This window comes from Lemur catta, chromosome 7 (genome assembly GCF_020740605.2).
Source record: "Lemur catta isolate mLemCat1 chromosome 7, mLemCat1.pri, whole genome shotgun sequence".
NCBI classification, from domain to species: Eukaryota; Metazoa; Chordata; class Mammalia; order Primates; family Lemuridae; genus Lemur; species Lemur catta.
Window position 1 is genome coordinate 88,424,127 of NC_059134.1, and position 11,254 is coordinate 88,435,380.

Below are 11,254 nucleotides of genomic sequence, written 5' to 3' on the forward strand. Positions count from 1 at the left end.
AGGGAAATATCTTCCACTCATTCAAGTCGGAGGTACTAGGAAGTTAGGAAGTAACAAAAAAAAAGAAAAAAAAAAAGGAAGTGGATAGAGAGAATAAGTGAAAAATGACAGACAATTATCCAGTATTACTATACCCGAATGTATTGGAAAACATCCACTTCCTGGCTAAGAACTGACACATAGGACTGTTTAATCGTGTTCAAATTAGGGCAAAAGTACAGTAATCCTTGGTTAAAGCAAAAATTTGATTACAGGACTTTACTTTGCACCCTACAATTTTATGAAATTTGTGACAGTATTATATGGAAAGTTTCTAAATTAATGTTTTGTTCTTGTTTATATCTTGTGATATGGGACTGTTATGTGCAAAGCCACTAGAAGGCACAGTAGGGCCAAATGTGCATAGAATTCAAGAAGTAGTCAAAAATAGCATCAGAATGTAGGGAAAAAATGGATAAGAATTTGCCCATTCTCCTCTGAGACAGTCCACATGTGCTTACAGCACTACTTACAGGCAATTATGTATATCTTGACTTTTTTATGTTCTGTTTTAATACCATTCATAGTAGAACAACCAGAGTAAAGAGGGTATACTGATAGGAATGGAAGAAAAAAATTAAAAGCAGTTTCATCAATCTCAGAGTATTCATTTTATTTCATCTCAAATGAATTGAGTGATGCTATATCTTCAAAATTTAACTTCAGTCACTTATAAATAGCCAATTCCAACAATTTATCCTATAGAGACATAGTTATATTTAAATTACATTTTCATGAAAGAAATGAGTATCAGATTCGTGAGTTTTCTATGTTTGAATCTTCTTTTGGTGAAAAGTAAAATTCAAATCATTCTATCAAATGTGGAAAGTACTCACTGATTACTTTTCAAGATGTATGATATAAATATCACTCCCTCATTAATTATTGTTTTAAATTATGGGCTAAGTCATAATGCTTTGTATAGCCCCTGTTCTCCTAAACTTTAAATCCTTTCCCCTTTGATGTCATCTGCCATGGAGGAAAAACATGGCATAGCGTTCTTACATAAAAGCTTTAAGGTCATTAAAAACAAACAAAAATATCTGACAAATAAGCATTTCTGCTGTCAATTCCCATTAAAAGTTTGGACTAATCAATTTTCTTGTCTTATGGAAATATTAAGAGTTTGTTGCATAGTTCAAATATTATTGGCAGAAAATTTCCTCTCAATAAACATCATACTTACATTCAATTCTTAATAATCAGCATTCTTATTATCTTATACTGAAGAAAATAATCTCCAATTTAACACATTAGCATTTATATAATTCATAAATTTTACTATATTATTAAATCCAGTAGTTAGATCAATGGATTTTTTTTCCATTGCAAAACTTTCTCTATGAAGAAAGCAGTTGATTTACATTCTGGAAGAAAATCCTTAATCTGGGTAATTACTCAAAATACTGTCATATCATTGCAGCTGCACCATCAGAACACACATCTATATCAGATTTATTTGTTGATAAATAAATTAATATTAATAATTTTATACAGATCAGGACTAGTGTGTGTAGGCATTGAAACTGAAGAAAAAATATTCTTTCTTCATATCCCTATCATGTTCAAAAAATATATATAATAAGTCATATTAGCAATATCTGTGCTATCTTCCTCAAGAAGTAGCAAAAAGTATTTTGATATGACATGGTGTCTACAGCATTACATAATTCTTAATATGTTGAGCTATAATAGAACAGAAACATTATACTTCTTTACTCCAGATTAGTCACTCCCAACATTCCTAAGAAAAATAGTGTTAACATAGACTACCAGTAATATCTGAAATATCTAGAAGCCAAAGTTCTACTTTAAAAGGTGCCAGAAGAATCACAATGTGAAATATCAAATATCTGTCCACTATTTTAGTTCAATTTGTCTTCTTTCCCTGATGATTAGAGATATTGAGCATTTTTTCATATGTTTGTTGGCCATTTGTCTGTCTTCTTTTGGAAAGTTTCTGCTCATGTCATTTGTCTACTATTTAATGGGGTTGTTTTATTTTTTTTCTTGCTGATTTTCCTTAGTTCTATATAGATTCTAGTTATCAGCCCTTTATTGGATGTGTAGCATGTGTTTTCTCCCATTCTGTAGGTTGTATGTTTGCTCTTGTGATGGCTTCCTTGGCTGTGCAGAAGTTTTTTAATTTGATCAGGTCCCATTTATTTATTTTTGTTGTTACCGTGCTTGCCTTTGGGGTCTTCTTCATAAATTTTTTCCCTAGGCCAATGTCTATAAGAGTTTTTCCAACATTTTCTTCTAGAATTCTTACAGTTTCATGCCTTAGGTTTAAGTCTGTTATCTACCATGAGTTAATTTTTGTGAGAGGTGAGAGGTGCAGATCCTGTTTCAGTCTTCTACAGGAGGCAATCCAATTTTCCCAGAACAATTTATTGAATAATGAGTCTTTTCCTCAGTGTATGTTTTTGTCTGCTTTGTCAAAGATTAGATGGCTATATGAGGATGGTTTTATATCTGGGTTCTCAGTTCTGTTCCATTGGTCTATGTCTCTGTTCTTGTACCAGTACCATGCTGTTTTAGTTACTATAGCTTTATAGTATAGCTTGAAGTCTGGTAAACTGATGCCTCCCAATTTGTTCTTTTTGCTTAAGATTGCTTTTTCTATATGGGTTCTTCAGGGAAGTGCAAATCAAAACCACAATGAAATATCACCTAACTCCAGTGAGAATAGACTTTATCAAAAAGTCCCCAAACAACAAATGCTGGTGTGGATGTGGAGAGATAGGAACACTCTTACAGTTCTGGTGGGACTGCAAACTAGTACAACCTCTATGGAAAGTAATATGGAGATACCTCAAAGAGCTACAAGCAGAACTACTATTTGATCCAGCAATCCCACTACTGGGCATCTACCCAAAAGAACAAAAGACATTCTATAAAAAAGACATCTGCACTAGAATGTTTACAGCAGCACAACTCACAATTGCAAAGATATGGAAACAAGCCAAGTGCCCATCAATACATGAATGGATTAATAAAATGTGGTGCATGTATACCATGGATTTCTACTGAGCCACAAAAAACAATGGTGATCTAGCACCTCTTATATTATCCTGGATAGAGCTGGAGCCCATTCTACTAAGTGAAATATCACAAAAATGGAAAAACAAGTACCACATGTACTCATCATCAAACTGGTATTAACTGATCAATACTTAATGTGTACATATAGTAGTAACATTCATCAGGTGTCAGGCAGGTGGAAAGGGGGAGGAGAGAATGGGTATATTCACACCTAATGGGTGCAGTGCACACTGTCTGGGGGATGGACATGCTTGAAGCTCTGACTCTGGTGGAGCAAAGGCAATGTATATAACCTAAACATTTGTAACCCTGTAATATGCTGAAATTAAAAAGAAAAAATAATTTGCCTTCTTTCAAATAATTTGTTAGGTTTTACATTATATCTTACGGTTTTGTATGTGTTACTTGAGTTCTCAGTTTTTTATTAATTGGCATATCTTTTCAAATAAAATATGGTGCTTTTAGACTTTAGCAATTAACTATGACTGCAAAATCATACGCAATATATTAGTGAAATTAGTAACGGTTGTTTTGGTCTTTATGTGGCATGACATCTATCGTCATCATTTGCTTTGTTACTGTCCTTTTTGGAAAAAATATGCTTCTTTTCAAAATTTCAGTAAAATTTATTTTGTCATTGGTAAATTAAAAATAAAAATAAAGCAATTTCTTTATAATAAGGAATCAGAATATCCCTTTAGAAAACGTTTTTTTGGGAAATGACCCTGTATCTGAGAAAACAATCCTATCCAGCGTGGAAAGAAATAAAAGTACATCACAGGGCCACTGGATATTTATCTACCACTTCAAACCTCTTTAACTTCATCTTTTATTCCTGACATTGCTGTAGTATCACTCCCACACAGGCTTCAACCATTTTTGTACAGCTGCACCTTGGCATTGCCTTGTTTCAAGGTACTGCACACTTCTCATTTCCTACTTAACCACAGGCAACCCAGAGGTATGGGAGTACAGGGGTCACCCTGTGGAGCAACCCTCAGCCAAAAAATGTTGGGAAATTAGGGATAAATGAGTCCCTCTTTTTTTCCAGTATACAAGGTCTTGAGGTATATCTTTGTCTTTGCCCATTTGTGCAGCTAGAACAGAATATCTGAGGCTGGGTAATTTATAAAGATCAGAAATTTGTTTTCTCACAGTTCTGGAGGCTGGAAAATCCAAGATCAAGGTGCCATCAGGTTAGGTTGTCTGGTGAGGGCTGCTCTCAGCTTCCAAGATGACACTTTGATGATGCATCCTCCAGAGAAGAGGAACACTGTCCTCTGTGGTGGAACACAGAAGGGCAGGCTAGGAAGGAATGCTGCATGAAGCCTCTTTTATAAGGTCCTTAGTCCCATTCATGAGGAAGAAGCCCTCATGGCTAATCACCTCTTAAGTGTACCTCCTCTTTTTACTATCACATTGGCAACACTTGAATCTTGGAGGAGACACATTCAAATCATGGTAGTCTTTAGTAAGAATCCTCTAAAGATTCTATAGAATAGAACAACCCGTTTTCTGGTAAGTTAGCTACATTGATAGCACTCACTGATACTGCTCTTCCGCCTTCCCATTTTTCTATCCAGTTCCTAATTTCTGCTTCTCAGGACTATGCCCCCAAGTAAATTATTTGCATATAAATCTTTGTCTCATGCTCTTTTATTGGGCAAACCAGCCAAAGGAGCCACATAAAAACATATGGATTCTCCCTCATTTATTACTCTTTGTTCTTGTGCTTTGTTCTTTTTATTTTTTAAATAATTAAATATAAGATTGAATACAACTACAAACACTTGAAAATATCATTCTCACAGTTCCCAGGAGACATTTTCCCCTCCTACACAAAAGATATTATAACAAACAAAAATACATTTTTCTTCTGCATGCTTATACTGAGCAAAGGTATTCTTGGTTTCCTCAACTATTGTCAACAGACTTTTCATATTTTCAATATATGTTCTGATTTTGCAGTCGAAAGAGGAGATGAGGTCATAACACCCTAAAAGGACTAAAAAATAGCCCCAACATACCTCTTTCAAAATGTTTTTTATTTTGAAAGCAAGACATAGTTTAGCTGTCACACAAGTTGTAAATTTATAACAATGGATATTCACCATTTATTCAACAAATATTCATTGAATACCCACTACATTTTAAGTACTGCTCTTACTGCTGAGGAGTATTAGTAAATTAAAGAGCAAAAAAAAATTTCCTGTATATCTACTGATTAAATTCTAGTCAGAGAGACAAAAAAACAAACAAAATAAAAATAATAAAAAATTTCAAAAGATAAATCAGATGAGTGCAAAGGAAAAAAATTAAAAATAAAGCAGAGAAAGCAGATATGAAGTTATTAATGTGGTGGGGAGAGGTAGAGGAAGGATTGTAAAAATTAAGTCAGTAAGAAAGTTCTCACTAAGGAGGTAAGACATTTAGGTAAAAAGCCAAAAAATATGAGGTAGCTGGCTATGCAATTAGCTTGGGGAAGAGTACTCCAGACAAAGGGAAAAGGTCATGCAGGACAAATATCATGTTCCACAAGGATACCTGATGTGGTGCAGAGGTAGCAAGGATGTGAGTGTAACTGGAGTGGACTTAGTGTGAGTTAACATCAGCACAGTTATGGACAAACCAGACCAGGAAGGGAGTCATAGATTGTAGCAAAGACTTCTGTTTCTACTCTGAAATAAGAAACCAGTGGTAGATTTTGGAGCAGAGGGGTAAAATGACCTGACTTCTATTTTAATAGGATTACTCTGATTATTTGGATCAGAATAGACTAAAAGTGGAACAATCACAGGAGTAGGCAGACTATTTTGGAGGCTATTGCAGTAATCCAGGAGGAGAATGATTTTGTCTTGGACAAAGTAATAGCACTATACATGAAGGAAAGTGTTTGGATTCTGAAAATAATTGGAAAGTAAACCAATAATTGGTATTACAGTGTAAGAAAGAGTAGTCAAACAGTCAAGGATAATGCCAAAGTTTTTAGCCTAAGTAACCAGAAGAACAGATTTAACATTTACTGGGAAATTCCTCAGTTTTGGGGCTATGAGATGGGGAAAATTATAAGCTTAGCTTTGGAAATATATTTTCCAAATATAAAGACAGACATCTTTGGGATGTCCTTTGGACACCTAAGGGACCATGTGTCCAGTAGGCAGTTGACTACATATTAACATAAACATTAACTTTAAAAATTTTTCAGGAAAATTTCTTTAGTGCTTTTAGCTTTGAAGGCATACAAACTTCATATCAAATTAATTGTGTTTATCCTCTAACTGCTTGACTATTCATAAATTTTATTAAATGTTCATTACTCTCCTTAGGGGAAGCAAGAATCATACTGAGAAATATTATTCTCACACTGTCATCTATCCTAGGACCTATGTGAATTCACCCTTTCAGTCCAGCCTTTTATTTCATGATTTTCACACGACATAAGACTTCCTCTCCTTTATAAATTTTTAAAGTAATTTTCATTTTTTGAGAACATTGATTTTTATTAGGTTTGGCAAATTTTAAATTTTGTGTTTCAAAAATATGTAAGGACTATCTAGATTTAATTTTAGTTATCTTCAGCAAAAACACTTTTAAAAATTGTTAATTCTTTTTATTTTGCCATATTGGTCACTTTAAAAAATTATAAACATTAATAAAGTAGTTGAAGTTAATGAATGTCAGACAAATTCTTCATCCATTTAAATGAAGTTGCAAAATTCCTGGAAAGCATTTTCATAAAATCATTTGTAAAAATGTTCTAGTGCAATAGAAATATAAGAAATTCATGACAAACTGAGTATAACTATAAATCATGAGCAAAGGAGCTAATGTTACTGTATCTTTTTAAGGTTTACTTGTGTTTCATTCATTTTTAATATTGGCAAATAATGTAGTTTTTGAACCTTATCTGCAGTTACAACTAAGTAATCTCAGCTAGTATTACAAGTCAAAAAGGTCTCTAACAATAGAAAAACTGGAGAGTTTGTATAACCCAATTCACATAGTACTAGACTTAAGAATGACTTTGATTCCTTTCTGAAAAAAGTATGTGTGAACTAAAATAAATTCCTAAGCCTCCCAAGATGACTGAATGGGCCCCCTTTTGGCCAAGGGAACCCCAGAAATACCCTACAGCTGAGTTGCTGGCCATGAGAGGGGAGGTCAGACGTGCATCATCATACCCTCCTCCCTTGTTAGAGCTATCCTTTGTAATAGGCCTAATGTGTGCAAGGCAAAGCTTGAATCACACCTGCACGTCTTCAATTTACTTAACAGATCACTTGAGTCCAGGTATATATCCAGTGGCTTATCTCTGATTAACAGACTTCCTTATCTCAACTTAAAACATTCTAAGCCTTTAGCTTCAATTCTTTAAATAATTACAAATCAAAGAATCTTTAAACCCACCTGTAGAATGTAAGTCCCCACTTCGACATGTTGCCCCTTTTTGAGCCAAACCAATGTATACCTTCCATGTATTGACTTATGACTTTACATCTAATTGCTGTCTCCCTAAAATGCATAAAACCAAACTGTATCCCCACCACAGCAAGTTCACTTGCTTAAGGCTCCTTGGGTGTGGCTCCAGGCCATGGTCCTCCAACTTGGCTCAGAATAAACCTCTTTAAATTATATTACAGAGTTTGGGTTCTTTTCAGTTGACAAATGTCAGTAGATCTGAATTAGCCAATCTTCAGAAATTAGGAATTTTAAGTTACAGAATTAAAAGTTGGGTGGGAAGTGTCTAAGTCAACTAAATATAGCTACGTAAGCAAGCAGGCAACTATCCTTTTCTATTCAATTTCTGAATGGCTACAGAATAAATACGTGGTTTAAGAATGCCAAAAAAAAAAAAAGACCTACTTACTTCATCCTGTTTTATTTTAAAGCTGGCATTGCGGGAAATTCAAAAAAAAGAGACTAGAGACAGAATGCCTCAAAAAAAAAGAAGTCTTAGGAAAAATATTAATACACAATGAAGTAAAGAAGCACAGTAACTGCTGTGTTCTTGTCATATATACACATTCTGTAAACAACTTGTATCTGTATGCTTAACAATCAAGAATTTGCATTTTTGCAAGATATAACACCCATGACAGGTAGTTATTTGTGATGAAAATATACTTTCTACCTCTCAGAGTACTTAAGATTAAATAAAACAATACATGTCAAGCAGGATTTTGAATTGCACATGCTGTTCTGCTGCCCCTTAAGCAGACAGAATCAAGTAGTTGGGCATTGAGTCAGGGGACCACCCCGGTATTTGCATCTCAGTAAGAACTGCTCAGACTCTCTCCTCAATGTCAAGGGTCTATTGTCCTTGTACTCACATATTGTCAGCAGAACCATCTCTGCACAGAAACAGCAAATATCTATACAGAGCTGAAAAAATCAAAAATGCCAGTATTCTCAATTAACAAACTATCACCTTGAAAAGGTCATTCCTGCAGCATTTCTCACCAGGTCTGGAGTTGCTGAGATTAAATCTTTGAAATCTGGCCACAACAAAGGATAGATTCTGATTGCAAAGTCTGTCACATAACTGGGAGTGGAAAAAAGATATATTTTTTGTGCTTCCTCACCCTGTACTGTAGCTTGCCCACTTTCCAATCGTTCCAAGTAGAAATAAAAGTTTATGGCATCTAAATATCCCCCAGAGTATTTATTTGCATAATACTTATATGTCTTTTAATTTTCACAGAACTGACAGCTAGTAGATTGGAGTGAAATAATTATTCCAAATTATGCTTACCCAACAATTTCCTTTCCCCATGGAGAGCACTTGTGCCAATTAATAAGAAAATGTCATCACAGGGAAAAACAATGATGCTTCTGGTGCCAAATGTAGGCCAAGTGTAGGCAGGAACCATCCCTAGGGTATGAAAAATCTATATAATTGCCTTATGCATCTTGCTTTGTGACTCTCATAGGTTGAGCTGCTTTAGGGAATAGACATTGTGATGAAGAAAGAGGGAAAAAAATATCTGCTGAGAATTACCATATTATATACCCTATTCAATACCCTATTAACTACAATGCCCCCAATTAATGGTGGCAGAGTGTAAACAGGATTATAAAGTCTAAATCCTGTTCCTGCTATAGTTGCCCCTCAGAGAGATATATGCATGGAGGGAAATACCACGAACCAGAGTTTTGATCCAAATTTCTGGCTAATTTCTTAGTGGACTTGTCAAGAATGAGTGTGTTCTGTTGCATCTCTGGGTAAAAGCCTAAAAACTAAAATCAGAACCAGGTCATCATGTTCCTCAAGCCCCATACCTGTAACTGCTAACTGGTGAAACTATAGAAGAAATGTCAGAAAGATATATAATTGTTGTTATATTTATTTTACAATTGTCAATATTGCAATCTTTCATCAAAATAAGAAATAAAAGCTAATCCTTTAGCACTGGCTGAGGTTGTATGTGTAACTGATGTTTATAAATTAAACAAGGCTTAACTGCCATGCCCAAATTGGCATTATGTTGCACCTAAGGTAATTATACCCATACCCCAATCTTGATGAAAGAAGATGGCATACATAATTACCATTTATTTGCAGAAGACTCTAACTGCAGACTCATAAATTCAATTGCCTACTGAACTTCTCCACTTAGATGTCTAATAGGCACCCAGCCTCAAAATATCCAAAACTGAACTTCTAATACACCCAGCACAAACTTCAATTCAGCTCCTTCCACATTCTTCCCCATTTCGGTTAACAACATCTCAATTATTCCCACTTCTTAGGAAAGTATTTTTTTAAAACTCTAATTTTTTATACCCCACATCAAAGTCATCAGCAAATCCATATATTCTATGGTCATAAAATATCTAGATCAGATCTCTTCTCACTACTTCTGCTAGTCTAAGTCACAATCATCTGTCGTACGATTTACCTCCTTCTCACTGGTCTTTTCCTTTGGCCTTTTTCAGCCTATTCTGAACACAAAAACGAAACATTAAAATATGCCACTGCTTTGCTCAAAAATTTCCCAAAGTTTTACATATGGAAAATAGCAGTTTTTAATATACTAACAAATGTTGTGATGGTTGATTTTACCTGTCAGCTTGAAAGGGCCAGGAGGTACCCTAATATTTGGTCAAGCATTATTCTGGGTGTTTCTGTGAGGGTGTTTTTGATGAGTTTAACATCTAAATCAATAGAATAAGTAAAGCAAATTGCCCTCCCTATGTGGGTGGGCCTAATCCCATCACTTGAAGTCCAAAGGAATAAAACAAAAGACTGACTCTTCCCCAAATAAGAGGAAATTTCTTCTGCCTGTCTTTGAACAGAGACATCTGCCTTTGAACTCAGACTGAAACATTGGCTCTTCTTGGGTCTTAAGCCTGCTGGCCTTTGGACTAGACTACACCATCGGCTCTCCTGGTTTCCCACTTGCTGACTGCAGATCTTAGGACTTGTCAGCCTCCACAATCTTGTGAGTCAATACATTATGATAAATCTCCTTAATTCCTCTTCTGTCTCTCTGTCTCTGTGTGTGTTTGTGTGTGTGTGTGTGTGTGTGTGTGTTTATTCTTTTGATTCTGTTCCCTTGGAGAATAGTATACGAGGCCAGGATAGCCAGGCTGCTGTGACCTTCTAGCCTCATCTCATCTCCCTCTTGTTCCCATGATTCTTTCTAGCCTATATGCTGATCTTCAAACATTCCAGACATGTGCCTATCTCTACACAGGAGCTATTTCTCTGGACAGTTGCAGTTCCTCTGTCCAGATGGGTTTTCTGCAGGTGTCTTCATGGATATCCTCTTCCCTCTCATTACTTATTTAATTGACTTCTCATCAAAGCCCTCTTGGCTATCCTGTCAAAATGCCAACACTCTCTCCCAACCTCATACATACATACACATACTTCTTATCTGCTTTTACAATCCTAAAGTTTCTAGTTAGCACTGTCACCATCTTGCCTGCTCTATGTTTTACCTATCCACTTTATTTTCTCTTCCCTCTCACTAGAAAGTAACCAGTTGCTCCCTTCACATGGGTAGTCACAGCAGTGTAAAAGGTGCCCAACAAATATGGTTTTCCTGATTCCAGGGACATGAAATACATGTTTATAGAGAAAGAGAGGTGAAGGAATGATTAATAGGGTGAACATGAATGGAAGTATATGGGAGGAATGAAAAGAAAAGGAAAATAAATTTAAAAG